Below are 16,321 nucleotides of genomic sequence, written 5' to 3' on the forward strand. Positions count from 1 at the left end.
CTCTCATTCCATATCTGATAAGAATGGGAAAAAAAAACTATTTCTACTCATAGCAAACACAAAAACTCACAGATGCTTCCATCACATCAATTGTAAGTATGTATACCACCATACATTTGATGCTGATATTAAATTCCTTTGTGTAGGTAAATTCTAAAAAAAAAAAAAAAAGATGAAGTAGACCAAGTGGAAGTGAAATTGAAACTTACATATGATCTTTTTGATGTATGATTTTTTTTTTTTGCCTCTCTTGAGTCTAGGCAGATGACCTTTTCCCCATATTAACTGAGTGCTATGCACACACAATATGGCAAATTCTGTGCCAGGTGCTGGCAGGTGATGGGAAGGCGGTAGGGGGTGAGAACATAAATAATTCCCGTCTCTATCCCAGCCGGCTCAACTGAGTAGGGGAAGATAGGCACCTGACTAAGTATTTACAACATAATATGCCTATAATAGCTGAAGCTAACAATTATATAGCTCTTTTATCTGTCAAACACTCACTGTTCTAAGCATTTTACATATATTAATTCATTTAATCTTCATAGCAATCCTATGAGGTATTATCTCCATTTTATGGCTGAGAAAACAGGCAACGGCAAGTTAAATGACTTCCTTCGAGTCACCCAGAAATACGTGGCAAAACTAGGATTTGAACCTGGGAAATCTAGCTCTGGACCCACTTTGCTACTTGAAGTGTGGTCTGTTGACCAGCATCATGGGCCTTACCCACAAGCTTTGTGAGGAATATGGAATCTCAGACCCTGCCCTAGATCTCTTCATCCAGAATCAGGATTTTAACAAGGTTTCTTGGAGAGTGTGTGATTATTAAATCTTGAGATGCATTACCCTAACTAATCTGTCGTCATATGCAGCCTCTGATAAGAGACCAACCACTCCCTCCACCTTCCACCTTGGCCTGAATGGCTGATTCTGAGAGATTTCTACAATCCCCCAGCTACCTCCGACACCATTCCTCTGGGCACCTGGCCTGCCTCAGTTTCTCCCCATGTTGATCTGAGTCAAAAGTAGGTTCTTTCTACAACAGACCTAGTAGCTTCTTCACGGAGGATCTGAGGAGTCACAGAGAGGAGTCACTTCACTAACCTTAAAGCTTTCTGTCATCTCTCTCTCCCGAGCCCCCTCCCCATGTCCCTCTGCTCTCTGGAGTCATGGCCCAAACCTCCCCTTGTCTCCAGCAAAACAGTTCTATTTCCATCCAGATCCTTAGGAAATTTATCATTCTACCTCCAAACACAGTGGTCAAGGCATTTCCCCAAATAAACAGTTTCCTTCCTTAGACGAATCTGTTGCTAGTTGTTACTAGGTATCATTTGCCCATTTTCTCAGTTACTTCCGTTATAACCTCTTTATAAACTCTATTTTTTTTCATTTATTTTTTAATGTTTATTCAACCTTGAGAGACAGAGACAAACAGAGTGTGAGTGGGGGAGGGGCAGAGAGAGGGAGACACAGAATTTGAAGCAGGCTCCAGGCTCTGAGCTGTCAAACAGAGCCCGACGTGGGGCTTGAACTCACAGACCATGAGTTCATGACCTAAGCCAAAGTCAGATGCTTAATGGACTGAGCCACCCAGGAGCCCCTATAACTCTTGTCTTATTATAAAATACAATACACATACAGAAAACTGCATACATACTAAATTTTACTTTCAACTTCTCTCTTTAAAGTTTCATGGAAAAAACTGCTGCTCTCCATTAACAATGTATTAAATAAAAGTATGAAGCATATAATTTAGTAAAATGGCCATAATTAGGAGCCCACAGGTCCAAGACACAAATGAATTGAGGCCACGCTTCAAACAGAAGCCCAAGTCTGTATATCCTGCTGGTTGCCAACCGGGATACATTGGATTGTCTATCTCTTAATCCCAGTTACCAGAAAATGAGGCAGGTAAATACTGTTAGAATAAACATATTCCAATGCTGTGTCTACCTTGCTGAAAACTATATATTGTGTTATTTTTGATTAAATGGGAAATGTAAAATACGTATGATAATATTTTGGATTAAGTGGGAGCATCTAGAGAAGGTGAATAAAATGGATGATTGCAGCATTGAGTCATGGTCCATTTCTTCAGACTGTGGATTAAGTTCCTGCTTCCTACGTCTGTCTGTCTACCTTTGATCCTCTTTCAGGAAGTAAGAATAAGCAACAAAAAGAGAAAGAAGCCAAATATATAGTTTAGCAGATGAACTCTGTTATTTATTAATTACCTCCCCAAAAGGTTTGGTGAAAGAAAAAGGTTACACTCATTAGTGTTTTTTTAAATTTATTTATTTGAGAGAAAGAGAGAATGAGCAAGAGTAGGGGAGGGACAGAGAGAACAGGAGAGAGAGAGAGAGAGAGAGAGAGAGAGAGAGAGAGAGAGAGTCCCAAGCAGGCTCTGCACTGTCAATGAACCGTTGAGAGCATGACCTGAGCGGAAGTGAAGATTCAGAGGCTTAACTGACTGAGTCAGCCAGGCGCCCCAGTATATACTCATCACTAAATGGTGATCTCCAGATGACGTGAGAGTAGCAGTTCCCTCTCATACATTGGTAACTAATTGCTGTCATGATGCCTGACATATCAGATGCTTCCTCTCAAAAGAAGAAAACAGCACTGAAAGAGGTGATTGGGCCATCCTCAATTCGTTTGCAAATGGTTTTAAAAGAGCAGAAAGCAAGCTTATTGCTGCCTTATGATGATCAGTCTAAATAGAACTATCTGTGCTAGATCTTCCTCATGGATTAATGTCAACTTCAAAGCTATGTGAGCGTATCAAATATTTCAAGTAGAAATAAAACCCTGTTTAGATATGTATTACTCCACAATACAGCAAGTGTCCAGTCATGAAATCGCCCATGGCCTACAACAACAGCAACGATGAAAACACAGAAGAAAGCAAGTGCTGGATGTTGGGAAAAGGTTTTGGGACTAGTGGCCTCTCTCTTCCTTTCTCTTCTATAAAAGTCAAATCCTGCTTATTCGTTTAGGCCTGATTAAAACTCTCATCCCTGTAAATAAATTGTAAATTTCATAGGTCACAGCAACCACCATCACCTCCTTCTCTTCTTAATATCTGGATCATAGAATCTGCCCCATTCATTCCTCCAAAAACATAAATGATAATGAATAATGAAGATTAGTGTTTACCCCTGCCTGCATATGTATCTTGACTCCCCAGTTAATGTTACGTTTCTTTGGGGAAGTGTAATTGGCTCTACTTTTTGTGACTCCCACTGGCCTAGCATGGTGCTTTGCATAGAGAAAAGCTTAATAAATATTTGACAACATTTTGCCCAAGGGTGCTGCTAACTAGCTATTCCATCTATTATTAACAGAAAGCACAATCCGAAACCAGAAATTATTGTGCATTGGTATGATTTCACATTTCAGGAAAAAGCTGTCTAATCAGTGTGGCCTTCTTAAACGGTTGCCTATGAGGATCTTCGTGAAATGAGTCAAAACAACACAGAAAACAACAGTTGCAAAAAAACTGGTATTTAAAATAAACTAGGTAATTTGTCCATTTTGTGAAAGAGATGAACATTGTTTGATAAGCTATTTTCTTTATCCAAGTTAAGACTAAAGGAAGTCCTTCCCCTTTTCCGACCTCTGATGAATGTACTTAGGAATTAAGAAATTTGAGTTTTCCTTCCAGTTCAACCAGATACTTGCTATAAAACTTTTGGCAGATCCAATGGCAAGGTTTTAAAACATTCATCGGTAAATAATGGAACATTCTAGGTTCCAGTGAACTATTCTAAGTACTAATCAGACCCTCATGTATGAATTTAGAAGAGGATTAAAATTTTTTTTAACATTTATTCATTTCCGAGAGACCAAGCATGAGCATGAGCAAGGGAGGGGCAGAGAGAGAGGGAGACACAGAATCCGAAGCAGGCTCCAGGCTCTGAGCTGTCAGCACAGAGCCCAACGCGGGGCTCGAACTCATGGACCACAAGATCGTGACCTGAGCCCAAGTTAGATGTTTAGCTGACTGAGCCACCCAGGTGCCCACAGAATAGGATTTTCAAAAAGTAGGCTCTAAACTAATGCCAGAGGGATGAAGCAGTTTAAAAAATGATTTGAAATTGACAGTTCTGGGGCAAAATACCCAGTTAGAGTCTCCTCTCACCCTGTAAACTCCAGTGAATCCTAGATAGTAAGGAAATTTTAAGAATCCAAGAAAATGGAACAAAATACATAAGTGATCTTTACATGGGGGAAATCTTTATGTCTGAAAATAATGGAAGAGATTGCAAAGGAAAGACTAATAAATTTATGTGAATTAATATTTGAAACTCGAGGACAATAGATACAGATATAAAAGCAATTACTACTCATTAAACAGGTATTTTTTAAGCATCTACTGTGTGTCAGGTATTACTGTAGATGTTTGAGAGATTATGTGTGTATATACAAACAAAACAGACAAAGGTCTGGATTTCTTTGCTGTCAAGTTACCTACACTGTAATGGATAGAGACTGACAATTAGAAAAATAAGTGAATTATAGTGTATGTGAAAAGGTGGAAAGTGTTACGGGAAACAGTAGAGCCAAGAGTGGGGGCGGGGGTCAGAAGTGCCCAAGACTGTGCTTGTTGGGTGCTTGAAGTATTAAATATGGTGGTCAGAGTAGAGCTCAAGAGTGATAAGATTCAAAGAAACATTTGCAGGAGGTGACACAGTAAGCCCAGTAGGTGCCTTGAGGAATACTTGGGGGTATCCTAGGCAGCGGGAGGAGTTATCTATTGCTAGAGCAGAGACAAATGAGATATTGGAAATACATAATTGCAGCACATGAGATTGGCCAAGGATAAAATCCTTAGTAGAGAAAAAGAGTTCTTAAAAATCAGCTTAGAAAAAAATCAATATCTTGTAGGAAACAGGCAAATGACATGAATATATAAGATAATCCTCAACAAAAAGTGAAATATTTCCAACTTGACAAGTAATCAGTAAACATTAAAGCTACTTCATTAGTAGGATATCCAGTTTGTGCAGATGAAATAATGCTGGTGAAGAGGTGACGAGATAGAGTCTCTTGTACAATGCTAATGGAAGCATGAAATGATACAACCTTTTGTAAAATAATCTGGTTATATTTATCGACAACCTTTATCCTAGAAATATCTCTTATATAAATGATCAGACATTAGGACAAAATTGATGTATATTTACTGCAGCATTGTTTACGATGACATATAAATAATTAACACCTAGATACCAAACTTAAGCTTCTAGTCCCGAATCTATCTATGAGCATTCGATGCCTCCATATAAATGTTTCATAAACACTTCCAACTTCAACTGCCCCAATTAAACTCACCTTCTGCAGCCCCTACCCTAGCTCCCAAATCTCCTCCTCCTCTTGTCTTAGTTCCATGAATGCTTCCAACATACTTCCAGTGTGTTAAGACACAAACCCAGGAGTCATGATATTCCCATGTTTTGTCAAGTCTGCTTTTGTACTATTTCTTGAACCCATCTCACCCTCTCCATTCTCTGTAGAACTGGCTCAGCTCTCATCGTTTACACCTGGGCTAATTAACAGCTGCTTACATAGCCCATAGTGGCCAAGCTCCCTTCCATCCCATCTGTCACATCCTTGCCAGAGGCCTCTTTCTAAAAATAATAAACTAGATCAAATCACTACTTGGTTTGCTTTTTTAACAATGGCTCCCTACTGCTGGCAGATTAAAATCCAAACACCTTAGACAGACTTCCATGACCTGATCATCAGCTCTCTTGCCCTGTCAGCTTGAATTCTTCACTCCATCCACAACAATCAACTTACAAATTGCATATCATGCCCTTGTGTCTTTTCACATGCTTTCCTCTGCCTGTCCCCTACTACTCTTACTGTTTCCCAGACAACTTCTTCTCACTTCTTCAGACTCAGCTGACGTCGCTGCTTTCCGTTTTGATCAGTCTAAGTTAGCGTATCTCAAAGTAAAGTGCGCATCAGAATCATCAGGAGAGATTGTTAAAATTCCCTGGGTTCTACCTTCGGTGTTTCTGATTTGGTAGGTCTAGGGCAGGGCCTGAATATTTGAATTTTAAAAAGTTTCCAGGTGATATAGATGCTGTGGTGCAGAGTCTCGAGAATTCTTCATCAAGGCAATTAGAATTTGGTTGGTCCTTTTTTCATTCATTAAGCAAGTGTTTGCTATGTGAGTATGTGTCTATTCTGCATTTGGTCTAGGCAAAGTATTTGGCATAGAGGTACAAAGACAGTCTCTCCTATCTTTCTACTGAAGGTAGGACTGACCTATACAATTGTGCAGGTTGGACATTGTGTAGATGGTGTCACTGGAATGTTCTAGCTCAGCCAGGGGTAACAGTCCTAGAAGCCCGAGAAACAAACCAGTGGTTTGCACAATAGTGTAACGTACGCCATGGTACAAATATGCACAATGTTCTTTGAGGCATGAGCAGAGCCTTCAAACTCAGATACGAATTGGCGGCAGGGAGACAGGCAAGGCCCTAGAGGATGTGAGACCCCTGTTGAGTCTGGAAAGGTGAAGAGGAGTTATTTGGGGAAAAGAATAGAGGAGGACAAGGAGAAGAAGTAGCATATGCAAAGACAGACACAGAAGGATAATATGTGATTGTAAGTAGATCGTTAGAATGGAGTAAAGAGTATCAAGGGCTTCAATCACTTTGCCTATATGAAAGGCATTTGCTTAATTAAATTTTTTTTAAATTATGAAATACTGCATACATCAAAATGTATATAGGGGCGCCTGGGTGGCTTAGTCGGCTAAGCATCCAACTTTCGCTTAGGTCATGATCTCGCGGTTCATGGGTTCGAGCCCTGCGTCGGGCTCTGTGCTGACTGCCAGCTCAGAGCCTGGAGCCTGTTTCAGTCTGTGACTCCCTCTCTCTCTGACCCTCCCCTGCTCACGCTGTCTCTCTCTCTCTCCTAGAAATAAATTAAAAAAACATTAAAAAAAAAGAGAAAGAAAAAAATGTATATAAAACAATTATTATGGACACCATGTACTCACCATTCAGATTTGCTCTATCTCTCTCTTTTTAAGAAAGGAAACATAACACTAATGACCTATGTCCCTTTCTTTCATAGGTGGTGTAAATTTTTCCCATGCGTGTTTTTATCTTTTTACTACATAACTGTATAGGCATTTGCTTTTTAACTTTATTTTTATATTTTTAAAAAGATTTATGTATTTAATGAAGTCATCTCTGTACCCAACCTGGGGCTTGAATTCAGGGCCCTGAGATCAACAGTTGTATGCACCACTTATGGGCCCAGCCAGGTACCCCGGCATTTACTTTTTAATGAGAGACATTTTCTAGGATGTTACAGCAGAAATGACAACTTTGGCCTCACAGCCTTCCTGAGAAGACACCTAGAGTAGAAGGCAGCCAGCGCCCCACCAAACCTGCCCCTTTCCAACATTTGGTGGGGAAAAAAACAGGGTGCATGCTAGCTTTATAAAATGCAGTCAGAGGGGGTTAAAATCAGAAAATCAAGTTATGGCCATTCAATGGGAGCTGATTCAAAAAGCTAAATGAAAAATTATTTTTGTTTTGTAGCCAAAGATGTCAAACATGCAGGATCAAGAAAAGCGTACCAAGAAACTTGGTCATTTTTGCCCAGCCCTGTGGATTACATACACAGGGGATGTGTGCGTTTGCTGGTGTACGATGAACCATGCATGCAAGGAGTTCCCAAACCACTACGCCAGGAGGCTCTGGCTCCAACCAACAGGCACCACAGATGTATTTAATATTTTGCCATCTACAAAATGGCAAGACATTACCTGCTATGATCTGGTTTAACAAAAGTGATGTGATGATGACCTGGAGGTTAAGTTCTTTCTCATTTGGGAGCTCGTAATGAGAAGTCTATGAAAATATAGTTACCCAAGTTAGATTCTATTCATCCTAAAATTAAGCAAAGAAGGAAATGGCTGGGGATGGGGGGAGGCAGGAGAGAAGAAACAAGAGAAGAAAGAGAAACTAGTTTTCTTCCCCATCCTGACTTTCCTATTTTCTCTAGCTTGGCTTCTTATGGTAATTTCTGAGTTGTCTTCACAGCATTACAGTGCCTTCTTCACTCATTCCTTTTAAAATCTATTACACAGTCCCTTTTAATTTTTCCTTTTCTTTTTTTTAGGGATGCCAAAATTTGAAGATCACTGCTATTGGTGTTATAGAGCCCTAGAAAAGTTTTCTTTTGTATTGTGTGTATGCATGTGCATATCGTGTTTATTGATGTACGCGTGCAGGTAGTCTTTATTCATTGCCACTAGAATGCCTCCAAAATGCCAGGCAATTTTCTGTAGAGACAAATACCACGTAGCTTTTTTCTTTATCCAGACCTAGGTCACTGTTATTTGTATGTATATTCATATGAGTATACACACACATATAATGCATGTATACACACACTCCCCCCTCACATGTATGTGTGTGTGTGTGTGTGTGTTTGCTGAAACATAGTTTTGAACTACACAGCTAATCAATGAATACATTCTCCTTGGCCAATTCATTGTTCACTATTCTATCACATCCATCTTTCCTCTCCTGTCCCTGATGTATCCTCACTAATAACTGAAGTCCTCAAAGCTACTTTTTATCGCTCCCCCTTTTATCTATCATGTTGGCTACAAGATCATTCCTCTAAAGAACCACTCTGATCATTCCTCTCTGAAAAGCTTTTGCCTAACTGTAACTAGGCCGGCGAGGTGCCTTCATGATACTCTTTTACAACCAAATCCCATTTTACTTCTGGATAGCAAAGTACCCAACTGCACTTTCCAGCTTCTTTTACAACTAGGGATTGGTAGGTGAGACTGTAGGTAAAAATCGTGGGGTGGGAATTCTGGGGAGGCTTCATAAAGAGGAAAAACCTCGCTGGTAATGGATGCCTTTCACTTCCCTCTTCCCATCTTTCCTGCTGCCTGGAATTTATATGTGAGGGCTGAAGCTCCAGGGGCCATCTTGAACCAAGAGGTAACTTTCAGGATAGAGTCCTGTGCTAAGAATAGAAATAGAAAGAGATAGAAGGTGCCTAAGTCCCTGATGATTATGGAACTGCCCCCTGCTTCTATGGAGAGAAAAATAAGCTTTTGTGTGCTTGTCACTGTTATTTATAGTTTTCTTTTGCGGGCAGGTCCCCAATGGTGGCTTATTCTCTCCACAAATGTTACTATTTCTCCAACACAGCCAATGCAGTATTTTGATTAGTTTTGATCCATTGCTTCTCTTCTTAAGACAGGAGCTTACAGGTAGAAAGACTCAAGTTCAAGCCCAGCCCTGCCACTGTGACAATGATATCTTTGGACATTGCCTCTGTTCATTTGACCTTCAATTTTCTTTTCTGGAAACCAATAATAATAATAATAATAATAACATCTATTGAAGTATTTATTACTTTTCTTTAATCCTGTTTTTCAGTTACTATCCCAATGGCACCAATAGGAAAAATAACTGAGGGAAGGAAAAGGGGATAAAACTCAAATCAGGATATTTCTCCAGTTTTTTATGGCCCTTATAAGCAGCTGTGTGGTTAAAAATTCAGATTGTTGATTTTTAGAAGTCAATGGGAAAAAATAGGTTGGATGTATATAGTTTCTATTTATTTATTTTGAGAGAGAGAGAGGTGCAGAGAGAGAGAGGGAGAGGGAGAATCCCAAGTAGACTCTGCACTGTCAGCATGGAGCCCGATGTGGGATTTGAAGTCATGAACCTGTGAGATCATGACCTAAGCCAAAATCAACACTCAGAGGCTCCAGGAGAATCACTTTCCCCCAGTCGCTGGAATGGAGAAAACATATAATTTCTTTCTTGTACTTTCCATTTGGACAAATTGACTCTTAATGATGTGACGAAACAGTTCCTTTCAAATGGGCATAAAATTGCAAAAAACACACATTTTGCCCCAACTTGTAGACTGGGTAATTTCATTTCTGCTCTTACACACATTAAACTAAATTGGCTAAATAAAAATCCTGCTCAACTAAATTTGATTCAATTCAGAAATTAGTGTATATGTGCAAAGCATGGAATGTGTGGGCTAAAATGTGTTCTGGCTATTTAAAATGTTATTTTTCATGGATGGTTCATTTTTGCCATAGCTTCATTAGCGAACCAAATTTTTGTTAATGTGGATCAATCTTTTGGGTTAAATAAGCCTTTGCTTTTTTTTTTTTCCTAGGAAATTGCTCAAGTAGCAGAGAGTTTTGTCTGCATCACCTCAAAGGCTAGAACATTTGAGCATCTTCACATCCTTCCTGCTCTGGCCCCATGTGACCTGCTCTTACCAGTGGCTAACACTGCCACCATTTCCTTTCCTAAAACGTTTTCCTTGCCCCTTCCAGCTCAGTGTTCTGGAAGGCTCTAAAATGCAGAGTTGGCTGCTGGGTCCCATCTGGCCTGGCCTATGTCCTTAGCTGCCATTTCAACCTAAATGATTACCTTTCATGATACTGTGGGACTTCTAAAACACACAAGTGGAAAAGTTTAAGTAGGGTTGGCTCAAAGTATTTCAGGGAAGAGAAAGTGTATTTTCAAGGGTCAAAGTGCCAATTGCAAAGGTATAGGTACAAGGCCAGTCATTTGACAGCACCTGACATGCACCCAAAGCAGAAAGACTGAACCAGGAGTAGCCTATTGTCTAGATGGCACTTGAGGCCTGAATTCCAATCTGTCATCGGAAGTTCCACTCACCTAAGTTATAGGAAAGGAATCTTGCATTTTACAGGTCACAAAAAAGCATTGAGATGAGGGAGCAAAGGATTAAAAGATGAGGAAGGATTTCTGAAGCATTATCAATACTACATGTATAGTACATGTCAAATTGTCCATGTCAAAGTAATGCATGAATCAAATACCATACTCAAGATTTCCATTCCCAGACTGCTTACATATCACTTTTTAGCCACATTATAACCCAGAAGACCCCAAAAAGTATTTTGTGGTTCTATTGTTTATTCTCTGAGATTTTTTCCCCTGGTTTTGATGATTATTGAACAAACAAAGTGCTGGAAGAACAGCAGGGTCTCCTATATTCTGAAATTCTGCATCATGACCTTAGACCCCACATAATATGTAGTCCACATAGCTTTAAGGAAGTTCACTAGTATTTTCAGTACTTAAGGAAGTTCATCAGTATTTGTATTTATTAAATACTGAATTCATTGATTTTTTGCCTCATTTTCCCTCTTTGTTCTTATTTTTTAATGGTGGTAAAATTTATATATGGTAAAAAAGCACAGATGAATTTTTGACAAATGCTGTGTAGCCTGCACTTCTATAAAGATCTATATTTCTATCACCCCAGAAAACTCCCTTAGGCCCCTTCCCAGTCAATCCCCTCTTCTCCTCAGGGTAACCACTATTTCGATTTCTATCACCTACATTAGTTTTTTCTTTTCTAGAACTGTATAAAAATGGATTAATACAGTGTGTACTCTTTAGTGTCTTAGTGTCTAATGCCTCATGTCTTAAGCGTGTTATAAAAATCACCTTTTCATGTTCTTATCTGTAAGTGGAAGGGATCGCCTTGCAAGAACGGTGTGCAAGGATCCTGAGGAGTTAGAGGTATCCCGGCAGGGGTGAGGGGAGCAGAGAAGTCAGGTGAGTGAAGAGGAGGCTGAAGAGCAGCGTTTGCAGCAACCCTCTCCCCTTCAGAAGAACAGCTGTACTTTTCCATGTCTTACAAATTGGGGTTCCCTGGGAGATTTCATCTGGGAAAAGGATTCTTTGTAAAAAATATATACATTAGTGAACCACAGGTCCAGGTGATCCTTACTGACACATTTCCCTTGAACATTCTATAAATCGCAAGTAGTGCTTTCTGATACGAAAGCTTTGACGGGCTCCCTTGAGGGAGGGCTGGGAGACAGAGGCAGCCAGACTGGGGGCCCCCAGGGAGAGCGGGGGCACTGAGCAAGGTAATAGTAGTAGTGGTTACCATCAGATAGCGCCACCCCCACTGAGGCGCCTAGACAATAAGCCAGAGGCCCCGGGGCAAGGGGAGGCACAAAGACAGCATTCAAAAGACCTGACTCTCACAGCCTGTGAGCGTTTCTAGAGACTCCACCGGACCTTGGCCCAGCCGAATGTCACCTGACAGCCAGAAAGCCATTTTTCACGGTTAGCTTTTAAACTGCTAAAAATAATACACACAGAAAGGAAAGTGTGGACACAGCCTTCACTGCAGAGGCAAACTGAAACTGTTGTTATAATAATGTAAACAAACTGGGTTCCAAATGATAACCTCACCTTCCAAACAGGCTGCTTGGCATGACCAAACATCTGGGGACCAGAAGGAGACTTCAGAGGCCCTGCCCAGGAAACAAGGCGATGTGCACTGTGCAGGTGGCGAAACCTATCCCATGTTCTAACCCATGGCTTAGCGCCTCCTGACACCTTTTTTAGCACTCCAGGAAATGCCAGTCGGAGAGGGCTGCTGGAGCTTCCTTGAGCACAATTTCTCCACCTAACAAATGAAACATGGCTCCTCTCTCTCATGATCCGATTATTACTCCTTTTCATCCTAAATTAATTCTTGCAGGCTTCCTTTTCTCCATGCTGCTTTCCCAGCCCATTTAATGTTTTCTACTTCTCCCAGATACATACAGAGGTCAAAACCATGTTAAATAGCAACAGCAGCAATGCCACCAATTAGAAGGTAATTCCCCTAGTGCTGAAGGTGACAATTAATCATAACGATCACGAGTCTGCCAACAGCCAAGTCAAGCCTGACATCTGACCTTCTGATCCATTAAATCACGTGCAGAACTTGGCATCCACGCTGGCCGGCCAATGGGAGGAAAACCACAGATCTGGAAAACAAGGAAATACAAGAAGGTAAATAGAAGTGTTTTGTTTTTCTTTTTCTTTCTTCTTCTTTTTTTTTTTAAAGTTCCCCCAACATTTGCTTAATCTGCAACTGCTCTTCTTTCTATGTTTAAATAGGGTCTGGTTTCAGAGTTGTCTCTGATTTTGAATAAATGCAAATGGACTGAGATACAACCTCATTCCAAAAGGGGGATGGTTTTTCAGAGAAAGGAACTCCAGCACAGAAGTTTAGTAATGCGTTATAGGCACGGGACAATGTTTGTGCATCCCAAAGACCTACTTTGCTGTGGCCAGGGTTCAGGAGTTTGCGACTGCCAGCCTGGGAAGATGGCTGAGGGGCAAACGTGAATCTCAAGCAGTTCAGAAATTCTGTGCTAAGGGAGGTATGGTTGGTCTCAGAGGATAGTTCCCAGGACAGAATGGAACAAACAGAAGCTCCAGCCATGCCCTGTGGCGAAAGGACAGGTTATTCATCAGGGATCAGTACTTGAACTGGGAACTATGGCGCTGTCTAGATTGTGTTAGGTGTGATTATTCCGGGGACACTTCCCACAGGTATAAACAGATGAAAGAGATGGCCAAACAGACTGTGGCATCTACTTGTGCAGCAGAGGACGGCTTCCAGTGTTTGTCTGCACCGCAAGAGAGAAGTTGCTTTTCAGGTCACTGTGGCCCCACAATTTTTGTTGTTTTGGGGAGCTTAGAACTCAGGAAAACAGAATAGCAGAACAAATGTCAGGGTTCCCACTGCCTACAATGGACAAAAGGATAATTTTTGGACAAATGGATACATTCCCACTGCCTAGATGGACAAATGGATAAATTTTGTCATATCTGCTTTTTTAAAAAATTAAAAAATAGAGGGGCACCTGGGCTCAGTTGGTTAAGTGTCTGACTTTATCTCAGGTCATGATCTCATGGTTTGTGGGTCTGAGCCCTATATCGGGCTCTGTGCTGACATCTAAGAGCCTAGAGCCTGTTTCGGATACTGTGTCTTCCTCTCTCTCTGGCCCTCCCCTGTTTGCACTCTGTCTCTTTCTCTCTCTCAAAAACAAATAAACATTAAAAAAAAATACAGAGCATAGATGTAATCTTGCCAACCCCACTCTAACGCCACACGAATTTGTATTTTTCTAGTCCACCTTTTTTTTTATATTTACATACAATATGTGTATTCAGGACAATGAGCAGTGTTTGTGCATCATAGATGATATGAATCTCTGCATGTGTATCTATCATTCCACATTTTTGACTCAACATTGTATATGTGTGAGCTTAACCATTTTGATCTGTAACATTCCCTGTAGCTGCCACATTGGATGTGTATATGCTCACTCATTGTCTTTTCACCCGACATCCAACATTTATGGCACCATAAAAGCACTCATTATATCATTAAAATGATTGTTGGGTGTGTGTGGGTGTGCATATGCCTGCGTGTATACATGCATTTTCTGTGATGGATTCAGAGCTCTTCAAGATGCTAGTGTGTCTTGTTTTAGCAGGAAGGAGCTCCTCTACACCATGGCTCCGTGCAGAAGGGACACTCAATGTGATCAAAGGCAAAACATACATGTTAAAAATTTATTTGCTTATGGTTAATTTCTCTCCCTTTTAAAACAACAACGGAAGACATTGGGTTGTATTTTGGAAGACTCTGGGGTTGTATTTATCTATTTTCATCAGTCTCTGTCCACTGTTCTCGCCATAGACTTTAAATCCCAAGCCATCACTATCACCTCATTGTTTGCTAGAAAATCAGAAAATCTGATAGTATGAGGCTGAAGACCAGGAATATCTTTAAGAAGCGTATTCTAAAAGAATTCTCAAAGAATAAACTGATAAGGCCAGGAAGAAGCCAGTGTTTGTAACTGTTGTGGCTTTATGGGGAATCTGAGCAAATAGGCACCACTACCCTTGACACTGATATTTAAAAACAAACAGTGCCTCTCTATGAAAATAAAATATTGGACTTCATTTGTTTTTTGAGGGTATAATTCTGATTTAGATTTTAAAGAATATATGTGAACCTGATTCCGTGAAAACAACCCAAAATTTCCCACGTAATGATTCATCATAGTAAGCATTTTATACATAATCTTTATTAAGCACATTTGGTGGGCTGGGTTGGGCTAATCTTTTACCTAATTTCACTTAGTTTAATCCTCCCAATGATCATAGGATTCTTAATAACCTCATTTTTCTGATGAGGAAAGGGGAGACACAGAAAGGTTTACAATTTTTGCCCAAAGTCAAGCAGTGAAGAAGTAGTTAGCCAGGAATCTCCTCCAGGTAGTAAGATGTCATGGGCCTCAGTCCGAATTACCAAGAACAGGCCCAGGTTTTAAGATGAAATTGCAGAAAAGAACATTGAAAACAGTGTGCTTGTGGTGGCTTCCAAATTTTGCTATAATACAAACAGACAGTATCTCTTTAATGGTATGCCTCAAACCAAGAACAAACCAAATTAGAGTACCCCAAGGAGACAAATTCAAAGTGATTTCTTAGTGATGAAGGAAATTTAAACTAGCAAGGTCAAGCCCCAGACCTTTCCAACTTAAACACACCCACTTTTAATTCTTCTTCTCTTTAGAAAACTGGGGGCCATGACTTTGCTCATGGCTCAAAGAAGCCTGCCTGGTTTGTTTACATAAGATTCAAAGCAAAAATGAGACTTGCTCTCTGGGACAACTTTAGCCTAGAAAGTGTGTTCTTTATACATTTTTAATTAGGGCACAGATAGATTAACACTGTGGTTATTTTGTATTTTCAAAAGAATCTGTTTTATAACAGATTCATATTTATATTTGGAATGTATTTATTTCTAGGCATGAAACAGTTCATTTTGTTGAGCCATCTGACCTGAAGTGAGGTTGGCACGATTTCCCGTGACTGCCCCAATTAATGCAAATTGAAGGTTAAAGATAAATAATGTTCTTTAACTTGGTTTATTAATATGTTATTTATAAATGGTTCTTTTTTTTCAGTAGCTATGTAGAAATGAACTGTACAGAACAAATGAGCAAATACACAATGCGTATTTTATTGCAAAGTTTTTATTTTAAAAGGGTTAATATGGCAAAAAAATTAATGTCTCTCCATCTGTCTGTCAATCTATCTCTTTAGTCTCGGAACTCTCATCAAATCTTATGAAGTCTGAAATAAACTATATTGCATTATGGGCCACATGCTTCACCCAGCCATATTCCTGCCCTTCTGTCGTGTAACTTTGCCCTAAGGAAGCTGTTATCTACCTTCCTGTCCCCTTTGAGTCTGCCTTTGGTCATGTGACTTGCTCTGGCCAGTGGAATGTTCGCAGGCGAGCTGCCCATGGAAGTTTGAAAACATTCTCATGTTTCTGTGTTTCTCTTGCTCCTCGGCGACTGCCATGAGCAGATGCCCCAGCTAGCCTGTCATGGTTGAGAACATGGAATGAACTTGATTCACGTCAGTCCCTGCCAAGGCTCTGCTAGATCAGC

At 40.3% G+C, this 16,321-nt stretch overlaps 1 protein-coding gene across 1 annotated transcript in view; it reads right to left on the reverse strand.

Annotated features, from left to right (window-relative positions):
- THRB (thyroid hormone receptor beta) overlaps positions 1–16,321 on the reverse strand; it is a 393,077-nt gene that overhangs the window by 206,477 nt on the left and 170,279 nt on the right. The window contains exon 3 of the mRNA XM_077760723.1: positions 12,755–12,826. The gene's annotated coding sequence lies outside the window, so the exon portion shown is untranslated. The remainder of the gene's footprint in view (positions 1–12,754; positions 12,827–16,321) is intronic.

The sequence above is a fragment of the Crocuta crocuta genome, unplaced genomic scaffold (assembly GCF_008692635.1).
Source record: "Crocuta crocuta isolate KB4526 unplaced genomic scaffold, BGI_CrCroc_1.0 scaffold253, whole genome shotgun sequence".
NCBI lineage: Eukaryota > Metazoa > Chordata > Mammalia > Carnivora > Hyaenidae > Crocuta > Crocuta crocuta.